Here is a 12311-nt window from a genome sequence, read left to right as displayed (position 1 = left end):
ATTACCACCAAATCACTAATGACCAACTTACTATAGATCCTCTTACCCAGATTTCAACAAAAAAATTGCAAGGCATACTAAAATGGAGAAAGCAAACAAAAACACCACTACCACCACACAGTCTGAAGAGACAGAACAAGAATTAGGACTAGATTTGGAAACGGCAAGATTGTTGAAATTTTTAGACCATGAATTTAAAACGGCTATGATTATTATGTAAGGTATCTAATGGAAAAAGCAGACAATATGCAAGGAAAGATGGGTAAGCTGAGAGATGGGAAATCTAAACAGGATCAAAAATGCTTGAGAACAAAAACACTGTAAAGAAATAAAAAGTGCCTTTGATGGGCTCATTAATAAATTGGACAAGGTTGAGGAAAGAACTTTGAGGTCAATATTTGTAGATTAAAAAAAAATGTGCTTCTAAATAACATCTGGGTCAAAGAAAAAACTCAAAATAAAATTGAAATATTTTAATTGAGGGAAATAAAATTTAAAATACATTAAGTGAAAATGAAAATACAACTAATCAAAATTTGTGGGATACAATAAAAATACTGCTTAAAATAACATTTACAGCACTGAATACAGATATTAAAAATTAAAAAGTCTAAAATTAATTATCTGTGCATCTACTTTAGGAAACTGGAATAAAAGAGAAAATTAAATACAGTATAAGTAGAAGAAAAGCAATAGTAAAAACTAGAAGAGAAATCAACAAGTTGAAACCAGGTTATTAACAGAGAAAAATTGACCAAACCAAAAACTGGTTCTTTGAAAAGATAAATAAAAATGATAGTCTCCTTCTTTCCTTCCTTTTCTTTCTAGAAAAAAAGATATTAACTTTTTAATGTGTGGTGCTGGGGGTCAAATCTAGGGCCTTGCACATCCTACATAAGTGCTCAACCCAAAGGAAAAAAAGAGAGAGAGAGAGAGAGAGAGAGAGAGAGAGAGAGAGAGAGAGAACACAAATTATTATTACCAGAAATGGAGGGGACATGCCTGCAGAACCCATGGATATTAAAAGGATAAGAAGGAATTATTACTATGAACAACTTTATGCTCACAAATTTGATAACCCATATGAAATGGGACAATCCTTTAAAGACACAACTGCCAGAACTCAAACAAGAAGAAATAGACAATCTGAATAGGCCTATATTTATTAAGGAAATAGAATCAACAATCAATGACTGTTTCAAAGAGAAAGCACCAGGCCTGAAATGGCTCACTAGTGAATTCTACCAAACATTTAAAGAAGAAATTATACCAGTTCTCTATAATTTCCTCCAGAAGAGAGAAGGAGAAGGAATAGTTCTTAATTCATTCTATGAGACCAGCACCACCAACAAAGAAGGACAGTATAAGAACACTATGACCACATGTCTCAAGAATGTACAGGCAAAAGTCCTCGACAAAAATATTAGCAAATCAAATCCAACAATGGCTAAAAAGAATTATATACCATGATTAAGTGGGATTTATCCCAGTCATGCAAGGCTGGTTCCATGTTCCTGGATAGGAAGACCATTAATGTTGTCAAGATGTCATTTCTTCCCAGTGTGGTCCATAGATTCAATATAATCCCAGTCAACATCCTAGCAATTTACTTTGTGTCATTATCAGTCAGCTGAATCTATAGTGTACATGGAAGGCAAAAGACCCAGAATATTCAACATAATCGTAAAAGAGAAGAATAAATCTGGAGACTGACACTACATGATTTCAAGACTTACTATAAAATTACAGTATAGTATTGGCAAAAAAATGTACAAATAGATCAATGGAACAGAATAGAGAGCCCAGAAATAGACCCAAAGAAATATGGTCAACTCATCTTTGACAACTAATTTTTAATAAGGATAATACAACAGAGAAATGATAGCCCTTTCAGCAAATGGTGCTGGAACAACTGGGCATCCACATACAAAAGAATGGATCTAGATACAGACCCTATATCCTTCTCAAAAATTATCTCACAGATAAAAATGTAAACACTAAACTCTAAAACCCCTAGAGTGTCATAAATTTGTTAAATATATTTGTTGCCTTAGCATCCATTTTTAGGCTTAGACGTAAGTTGTTTGAGATGCAAACTCTTACCTCAATTTTGGCCTAGTTACCTTTGGCATTAAAACTTCCTCCTGGTGTAGTTATTTGTGATCTAGTTTACTTGTTCTTCATCTCACTGACTCACAATCCAACATATGTCATAGCTGCTGACCACAATAAAACCTAAACACCAACACCAGGGTTATGTAAATAAGTGCCTCTTTTGCACAAATCTTTAAACTAGCCAGTCCATAACTCCTTCAGGAAAACCTAAGGGAATCATATCCATGGACGTGAATACATAGTCCCACAGGTCCTTTTTCCTTCTCACTCCCCACGCAATTGTTGAACTGCCTTCTCTATACCTCCTGATGTCCTCTCATCAGTTCTTTGATCTAGCTGGAACTCATAAATAATAAATGTCTTTTTTTTTTTTTTTTTTGGTATCAGGGATTGAACCAAGACCCAAGCCACATCCCCACCTTTAAAAAAATTCTTTATTTAGAGACAAGGTCTTGCTGAGTTGCTTAGGTCTTGCTAAGTTGCTGAGACTGGCTTTGAACTCACAATCCTCCTGCCTCACCCTCCTGAGTAGCTGGGATTACAGACCTGCCCAACCACACCCATTTACAAATGTCTTCTTTTTCATGCATTTTGATTTCATGTCCTCATTGTCTCACCTGACACATACCCCCAAATATGGCCAGGCCTCTCCTAAAAGTGGCTATCTTGGTTTATGGCTAATCTCAAAATCAGATTAGAAAAAAAAAATCATGACATAGATGATAGCAAAGGAAAAATATCAGATGACCTTGGATTTGGCAACGACTTTTTGGATACAATATTAAAATCATGATGGATGAGAGCAACAACTAATAAGCTGGAATTCATTAAAATTTTAAAAGTCTTTCAGTTTTTCTCCTAGCCACACACTAGGAGAAAATTTTTGAAAAACTTATCTGATCAAAGGCTATTACCCCAAATATAAAGAGCTCTTAGAACTCAACAATGAGAAAATGAAAAACTCAATTTAAAAAAAATGGACAAAATGCTTAAATATTATATCTTACCAAAGAAGACATAAGCATATGAAAAGATGCTCCACATCACATGTCATCAAGGAAATGCAAATTTAAATGTGTGAGGTATCACTACACACCCAACAGAATAGCCAAAATCTGAAACACTGACAACACCAAATGCTGACAAGGGTGTAGACCAACAGCAACTCTCATTTGTAGCAGGTGGGGATGCAAAATAATACAACCACCTGGAAGATCCTTTCTTTTTTGTTTCTTCTGCTAAAAAATACTTTTACCATATGATCCAGAAATTGTGCTTCTTGTATTCACCCAAAGAAGTTGAAAATTTGTGTTCATGCAAAAATTTGCACATGGATGTTTATAGTGGTTTTATTCATAATTTCCCAAACTTGGAAGCAGCAAGTTGTCCTTGAATAGGAGAATGGTTAAATGAAGTGTAGTATATCCAGAAAACAGAATATTATTCAGTTAAAAGGAAATGAACTAAAGGTCAGTGAGTTGGTGTGGAGTTCTGGCCATGCGGTTGTGCTGGGGTGCATTTCTCCTGGTCTTCCTCCATGGCTGGTTTGGGTACTGTGGACCCACTGTTGCAGCATTTCACCAAGGTGGAAACACAGAAGCAGTGCCTCCAGCAGCTGGTGCATCAGATGACTAAACTAAGAGGTGCATGGACAAGCCTGGGCCCAAGTTGGGCAGTGGGGCTGAGGCCTGTTTTGTGAGCTGCAATGAGTGCTTCACTGAAACAAGTCAATTCATCTTAACTCAACTGAAACAGACCCAGAAATCCAAGCCAGTTTTCTCAGCAAGACTTTCTGACTGATCTCGGCATTATCATTTTGGAAAACTAAGGTAGTGCAAGAAAGAAAGAGCTGTTGATGGAATGGTTGAAGAAATGGCTATGAGGAATTGGCTCTTACCCTTTGTCACTCTTGGGACATCCATCATCTGAGAATGAAAAAAGACCATTTTTTTTGTGTGTGGGGGGTTGAGGGTCATATGTATATTTGGTTGTGCTTTTAATGCTAATCTTGTAAGAATATTAGATGTATGTTGCCATGTGTGGGACTATGCTTTTCTCAAGTTTCCTTTAACTGCTTCCTACAATTTTTTAAAATTTTGATTTATTGTACACAAATGAGGTACAACTGTTTTTTCTCTGGTTGTACATGAAGTAGAGTCCCACCACTTGTGTAATTATACATGTACATAGGGTAATGATGTTTGTCTCATTCTGTTATATTTCCTTTCCCCGCCACCCTCTCCCCATCCCTCTTTTTCCTTCATACAATCCATCCTTCCTCCATTCTTGCCTCCCTCCCACCCTCTGTTATGTATCATCATCCACTTATCAGACAGATCATTCAGCCTTTGATTTTTGGGATTGACTTATCTCACTTAGCATGATATTCTCCAGCTCCATCCATTTATCTGCAAATGTCATAATTTTATTCTTCTTTATGACTGAGTAATAATCCATTGTGTATATATACCACAGTTTCTTTATCCATTCATCAATTTAAGGGCATCTAGATTGGTTCCACAATCTAGCTATTGTGAATTGAGCAGCTATGAACAGTGATATGGCTGCATCACAGTAGTATGCTGACTTTAAGTCCTTTGGGTATAGGCCAAGGAGTGGGATAGATGGGTCAAATTGTGGTTTCATTCTAAGTTTTCTAAGGAATCTCCACGTTGCTTTCCAAAGTGGCTGCACTAATTTGCAACCCCACTAGTGAAGTATGAGTGTACCTTTTTCCCCGCATCCTTGCTAACACCTATTGTTCTATTGTTGCTTGTATTCTTGATAATCGCCATTCTAATTGGGGTGAGATGGAATCTTAGGGTAGTTTTGATTTGCATTTTGCTTCCTACAATTTTGATAGTGAAGCTGCTTTCAATAACTTGAAGGTAGGACTACATAGGTAAAAAAAAAAATCTCAATTTGTGTGAACTCGTTTCACATTTTTGGAGAGAACTTTGTGTATGTCTGAAAAGGAAGAAGTTGGGGAATAATAATCTAGCACTTAACTATGGGTCCCCTTATCTAATATTTGACCATCAGTGCTGGAAAAAATCTACAGGGCATTCACACAGTACACCTCAGCTTTCTCCCTCCCTATACTATGTTTATTTAAATGACTACATTAAAGTATGGTCTCAAGGTAGAACAGGCAGCATGAGGATCTAGAGGCCTTCAGTTATAAAGGAACCCAGCTGGTGAATATGATCCTCATTACCACACGGCCACAGGAAGAAATTAACATACCCTATCAGGGTACAGAAAATTCAAAGACGCACTAAAGAAATTATAAAGGTTTAGACCATTCAAAAACTAACATCAGTTTCAGGTAGAGGTGCATGCCTAATGTTAATCATTATAGATTCCATTTATTTCATTTTTTTGATTGCTGAAATAAAAGCTTCTGCTCTGGGATTAAGAGGCAAAAACAAATACACAAAGAAATGAGTTATCAAGCTATGAATGACATGGAGGAAACTTAAATTCACATGACCAAGTGAAATAAGTCCATCTGAGAAGGCTACATACTGTACGATTACAACCATGTGATATTCTGGAAAGGGCAAAGCTATGGGTGTGATACAAAGATTACTGGTTGTCAAGGATTGAAGGGAAGGAGGGATGAACAGGGGAAGCACAGAGGGGTTTTAGGACTGTGAAACTCTTATGCGTGATGCTATAATGTTGGAGATATGTCTTTATGTATCTGTCAAAGCCATAGAATGCATAATGCCAAGAATGAACACTAATGTAAACTATGGGCTTTGAATGATAATGATGTGTCAACACAGACTTATCGATTGTAATAAATGTACCACACTGTTGGGAGATGGTGATGGGGAGACTTGTGTGTGTGTGTGTGTGTGTGTGAGGGTAGGGGGCATAATGAGAATGCTGTACCATCTGCTCAGTTTTGCTCTGACCCTAAAACTTCCCTCAAAAACAAAGTCTGTATTGCTAAGCTATGGAACCAACCTAGGTGCCCTTCAACAGATGAATGGATAAAGAAAATGTGGTATATATACAGAATGGAATATTACTCAGCCATAAAGAAGAATGGAATTATGACATTTGCTTGTGAATGGATGGAACTGGAGAATATCTTGCTAAGTGAAATAAGCCAATCCCAAAATGCCAAAGGCCAAATGTTCTCTCAGACATGTGGATGCTAACACACAATACGTTATTGGTTGTGGGGAGTGGAAAATAGAAGTTCATTGGATTAGACAAAGGGGAATGAAGGGAAGGAACAGGAAAGACAGTAGAATGAATCAGACACAACTTTCCTATGGTCAAATATGAACACATGACCAGTGAAATGCCATATCACGTACAACCACAAGAATGGGAAGTTATACTGCAGGTATGTGTTATATGTCAAAATACACTCTATCTTCATGTATATTTAAAAAGAACACATTTTTAAAAGTCTATTTAAAGGGGGGAAATTTTAAAAATCACTAATGAACAAATAGAAAAAGATAAAGTACAGATCCTTAGCTCTGCAGAGTGGCCCGGAAACTGTGCCTTCCAGTGCTCCCTCACAAACTTGCTTTAGCCAAAGCAGCTACTTAAAGGTTCCCAAACAAGTCTTCTGGCCTTTTCCTGTGTCTCTCCAGCACTCGGTATCCTTGCACCTTCTCACGAACACCTCTTACACATTTTAACAGTTTGGAGCCGGTTTTGGTCCCCCTGAGACCTTCCTAACTTCGCCCCTCAGAGTGATGTCTTCACGCTCCACACTCCCCTGTGCCTGGGTCCTTCAGGTGGCTCTGAGCAATGGCCACCCTACCGTGTTAGGGAGAGCATATGACTTTCATGTACATGTGTTGCTCTCTAGTTTGCAAGTTCTTTCAGGACGAGGACCTTGCGTTGTGACTTGTGGCTTCTCCCTCAGAATCACTGATATTTAATTCAAAGATTAAATCAAAGTATCAAAGCCTACATTAAAATTCCAGACCATTGAGTGACCACCAGGCTTGCACACCGAAAGATGCAGCTCACAGTCCCCTCAATGTCACAGAGCCACTGGTGAAAACTCGAAAAAGCTTTCAAAGCCACTCCAGAATAATGAACCCTTGGGAATTATTATTCCTGCCTTGATGGTAAAGGCCTCAGGCCTTTAGTATTTGCTTTAGTTTGGAGAACCTAACATGGCTTGTCACCAGGGGCTGGTTGATCCCTGTCTGTGCTCACACTGGGGAGCCTTTTCCCGGGGCAGCAAGCTCTCTGGCATCTCTCTCCTTCCCTCAACTCTCTAGTGCAATGAGCGTGATGGGAAGGGGTGTCCAAATTCAATGCTGCTGATGAGAGAGGGGGTGCAAGAGCTCCCTGTTGACTCCACGTCCCCAACTCCACCAATCCTCAACCACATCCACCCCATGAAACTCAGCTCCAATAATTAAATCTTTAGGGTAAAGGAATGTCTATCCTCTCAAGTAAGAATATTCTGCCAGGGAAACCAGATATTCAATGTACCTTGATTAAACAAATATTTTAGGTGGAAGGTAATTTGCCCTTGTCTGAAATTATGTGAGCCATGATCTCAAGCTGACCATTTTAATAGTCCTGTCCTAGAGTGTTCAATCATACCTTGTTCCAAAAGAGAAGTCTGTGTTTCCATGGAATATGTCATTTTCTTTGTCTGTCTTTGTGAGTCCAAATAATTATACAAGCTTTAGATAGCATATGTGCCATGTGTATTTATTGTGCATATAGGTAGATATATGCATAACATACTAATTGAATTATTCTAAAAACACAAATATTTTGCCGGGCTCCAGACACACATATTAAATATCTGAATCTACAAACTGCTGACAAACAGCACCTTTTCTAACAAAAGAGAGCAGTTTAATAACAGTGTTAGAAAGCTGGCAATATGTTTGTTAAAATCTTTAATTAGGGACAGGCTTTCCCAGAGGCCTCTGAAGGCAAAAGGTGTAAATGGAGAAACTGTCCCAGCCTGCATGCTCCGTGGTGGCTGTGTTCCGAGCACAGATGGGCTGGTGAGGAAACTGTGAATGGACAAATGATAACAGACTACTCTGTAATTCCAACATCAGCTCATTAGCAATCTGTCAGAGATTTTAATATGTATCCTGGTGAAAATGCAGAAATGACATGGTAGTTATACGATCATGTGTGTGCTTAACTGAAAAGGCCATTGTAAATGAAATGACATAGTGGCTATTAATAAAATGATAATGTCTCAGGAAGCACAGGCATTTGGAGGCTCTGTGCTCTTGTTGGAAAGTGATGATTTCATGTGCTGTTAGGCCATCACAGGAAGCTGGGATAATAATGGTTTTGTGTTGGAAATCATTAATAAATAAGCATCCAAGCCAGCATGGTAGAAAATATGAGGGGACATGAAGTCACATCAATATCCCAAGGATGCATGGTGACATTTCTCAGTTCTGAAAAACACTCTACGTCAGCAGATTTAAGCTCTTTGACCACAAACCTGGTTTCCAAATGATTTTAATCTTGCTAGTTAATGGTTCAAAGAGTTGCCACCGGAAATATTATCTATTTAGGTTGCATTATCCAAGTTAAATTTGATGGATAATGGTTTAATCTCTGAAGGGAGAAAGAGAATGAACATTTATGGTACACCCATTTTAGGCCAAGTACTTTGTGTTTGGATTTTACTTTTTTTTTTTTTAATGTACCAGGAATTGAACTCAGGGGCACTTAACCACTGAGCCACATCCCCAGCCCTTTCTTATTTATTTATTTTTTCTGTGAGATAGGATCTCACTAAGTTGCTTAGGGCCTCGATACATTCCTGAGGCTGGCTTTGAACTTGTGATCCTCCTGACTCAGCCTCCTGAGCCATTGGGATTACAGGTGTGTGCCACTGCACCTGGCCTTCCTTAATTTTCACAATAGCTCAGTGATATTTCCCCCCATTTCACAGGTATAGAAGTAGCTAAGCCCCAGAAAGATTACTAAGCCTCATAAAGATAGTATGCCTGGTAAGTGGAGATGATTCTAGTTGAACTCAGTTCTTTATGATTCCAAAGCTAATCTTATTTCCACTGCATTATACTGGCTCTTAGAGTTGCCTGTCATGCACACTGTGGTATAATCTTTAGGATCCTTATTACCTTACTATGGACAGGCACGAAGGCCCCAGAGACTCAGCTGAGCTCAACTTAGAAAAATCTATTCAATTTTAATGGCATAAGTGGACACTGATTTATTTCAAATATATTCTTTTACATTTATTTTTAGGGATATCTCTGCTTCCCTACTGGGACAGGTGTACAGATGATAGGAAGAGTTAAACTAATGATCTATAAAATCAATAAAAAATGTTGAAAAGGAAAAGCTTGTATATTTTGATCCCATTTATATAAAGCTCCCAAACAAGTCAAACCAATCAAAACTGTTAGAAATCAGCATGGCAGTTACCCTTGGGGAGAATAATCACTGTAAGCAGGTACCAGGAGACTTCTGGGATCTGAGTATTGCTCTCTTCCTTGATTTGGATGCTGGTAATACCAGTGTTTTCACTTTGTGAACATATGTGCAGTCTGTAAACTTAGGGTTTAGTCTCCCATATGTGTATATCATACTATAATAATATTTACACAAAAAAGTGAAGACAAAATTTTTTTCTCTGTGTAATTCAAATTGGAGTCCTAATGTTGTTCAATTTCCATATTTTGTGAACTTGGATACAGTTTTTGTTTTTTCTTTTGTGATGCTGGGAATCAGGTTCAGGGCTTCACACATGCTAAGCAAGAGTTCTACTGAATTACATCCCAGCTCACAAATTTTTCTTTATGTGGTTTATAATTGTCAGTCTTCTCCTTCTGGAGTCTGGAGGTTGTTAGCAGGGGAATCTGTACCTTTGTTTGGTTGAGTGTTTGTCCATTTATGTAAGCATGTTCATATCCTGGAAAAGGAAGAAATTCTTTTACTCTCCCTTTTCAAACTCCTGGAAAACCAAAGGAAGAAACAGAATGCTAGCCAAATGCAAATTTTGTTTAAGAGGAGCTTGTGAATGGAGCATCTCATTTTTTTTTTTTTTTTAATTTGGGAACAATTTGTTATAATGAACACAAGATTCCACTGAATTCAGTGGAATACAAGATTCCACTGAAACTTGAACAGTTGACAGAATATGGTTGAACTTAAACCTTCAAGAGAAAGAAGAGGATCAAACAAAGACAACAAATGGAGAAGCCCCATATTGGTCTGGGACAAACATGATAACTGCATTTTGACATGGGTAGCTCCTGATCCTTCCCAGTAGTGGTCTCCTCTACTCCCCCTTTCCTTTCTCTCTGCTGTGCTAGTCAAACCAAATAACTTCTTCCTCTCCATTGCAGGTGTAAGGCAGTCCAACCCCTTTGGATATGATACAAAGCCAAGAGACAAGCTGAAGAATCTCATTTGAGGGTAGAAAGTGCATGTTTTCAATCTAGCATAGCTGGATACCATAGTTATGTGGTATCAAAGTACCTGGTAGCAACTTCAATCAAAGCAGATACCATGTGTAACCTGTTAGGTGTCCCTGTAGCAACATAAATGTTCCAACTGACTACACAGTTAACAGTACAATAAAACTTTTTTCAACTCCAGATTTTCACAACACTTCTAAAAAGCTAAACAAGATGTACAACAGAATTCTATCTCAGAAACCAAGGAATCAAGGAGAAAAACTAGCTCTTTTTGGGAACTTTTTGTGGGAGCACAGAGAATGTCAGAGTATGATAGGTGAAGGGAGGCAGAGGTAAGCAAAGTGTTCTACCCACAAGGCCAAACCATTCATGTTCAAAGGTAAGTCTGGGTGAAGAGAGAGGAAAAAACAAAACAAAACAAAAAACCAACCCAATCCAAGGAAAAAAGGATTTCATACAACACAGTATCAAAAAGTAAAAGGAACACACTAAATGCACAAACTGGTGGCAGGTAAGTCCATAGCCTATTGTGGTAGGTCCTTCCAGCATCAATCAGGTTTCTTCTCTGTTATCTAAATGTTATTTACAGATGTGGTGACATAACAAGAGCCTCTTGCAGAAGGATAGGCAGGCAGGCTTCAATCATTGGTTTCTGGATCTGTCTGTGGCCATGTAGGCATTCAACTCCACATCCAGGTGCGCTTGAGTTTTCTGACATGTACGTAATCCATCTGGTTGTCCAGCTGCTTCTTGGTCAATTCAATGCCAGTGAGAGCACCTCTCTCCCACCCACGGCCTCAGCCTCCAAAACCCACTCTTCCCTGACCTATCATGCCCCGACCTCTACCACTGATTCCGCCATGACCCATAGCTCCTCGCCCTAGGCCCCCTCTCCCAGGACCTCCACGACCTCGAACACTACCTCTTCTTAAGCCCATTCCGGGAGCTACGGTTCGTCCACCTCGTATAGCAGGTTTTGACCTCGGAGTAACATCCCACCCCTAAGTAGGGTTCTGGTGGCTTGTCCCCCATAGAGACCTCTGAATAAGCCTCTCTGGATTATGGGCAGAACTCGTCCTCCAATTGCTCCCCTGGCCAGGGCCCCTGTGTCATCCTAACCGGGCCTGATGTCACTTTTACCCAGGCGCTGCTTTCTGCTCATCTACTTAGGTTTTAGTGCTGCCTGGACAGAGGGTCTGTTCTCCATCTGCTGGGCCAGTCTTCTGTCCCTGGCACTGTCTAGCTGCTGTTGTTGCTGCATCGAAGCTCGAATATTCTCTAGTATTGCTGTTTGTTCTTCAGCATATTAGTAAAGTGCTCATTTAGAGACATCTTGGTGGTGCTACTTAGCACAATTTTCGGCCCTGATTGTGTAACCATCTTCAAATCCCGAGAACCAAAGGACTCCAGTGCTCCTCCCGGGGCTGCTCCCGGGGCTGCCACCGTGGCTGCGGCAGGCAGGCTGGGGACCGGCCACACCTGAGTTGACAGAGTGGCCCGGGTTCACTAGGTGGGCGGTTGGTTAAATGAGTAAGCTATAGATTGCGAGACTCGTTCGTTTTGGTTGACTACCTAGCCGGCCAATCTGCCTGGTTGTCTGGCCTGCCCTTCTCTGCCTTTCGTCTGTGCCACCACAGCTGCCGCTGCCAGCTCCTGCTCAGTGTCCAAAACAAAATGGAGCATCTCATTTCGTGACCACTTGTTGGTAGAAATCTGCTGTGCGAATGGCAACCTGCAGGCACCCTCCCCTCTCAGAACTAACTTCTCCAGCCAAGATGTGGA

The 12311-nt window shown here is 39.6% G+C and overlaps 1 pseudogene across 1 annotated transcript; it reads right to left on the bottom strand.

The window, feature by feature from the left end:
• Positions 1-10881: 10881 nt before the first annotated feature.
• Positions 10882-11909, bottom strand: LOC306660354 (chromatin target of PRMT1 protein-like; annotated as a pseudogene). The gene has a single exon. The product of its transcript is annotated as a chromatin target of PRMT1 protein-like (transcript).
• Between the last annotated feature and the right edge of the window lie 402 nt (positions 11910-12311).

Source organism: Sciurus vulgaris (genome assembly GCF_902686455.1).
Source record: "Sciurus vulgaris genome assembly, chromosome: 1".
Classification (NCBI taxonomy): domain Eukaryota; kingdom Metazoa; phylum Chordata; class Mammalia; order Rodentia; family Sciuridae; genus Sciurus; species Sciurus vulgaris.
The sequence above is the reverse complement of the archived record's forward strand: the minus strand, read 5'-3'. Positions and strand labels throughout refer to the sequence as shown.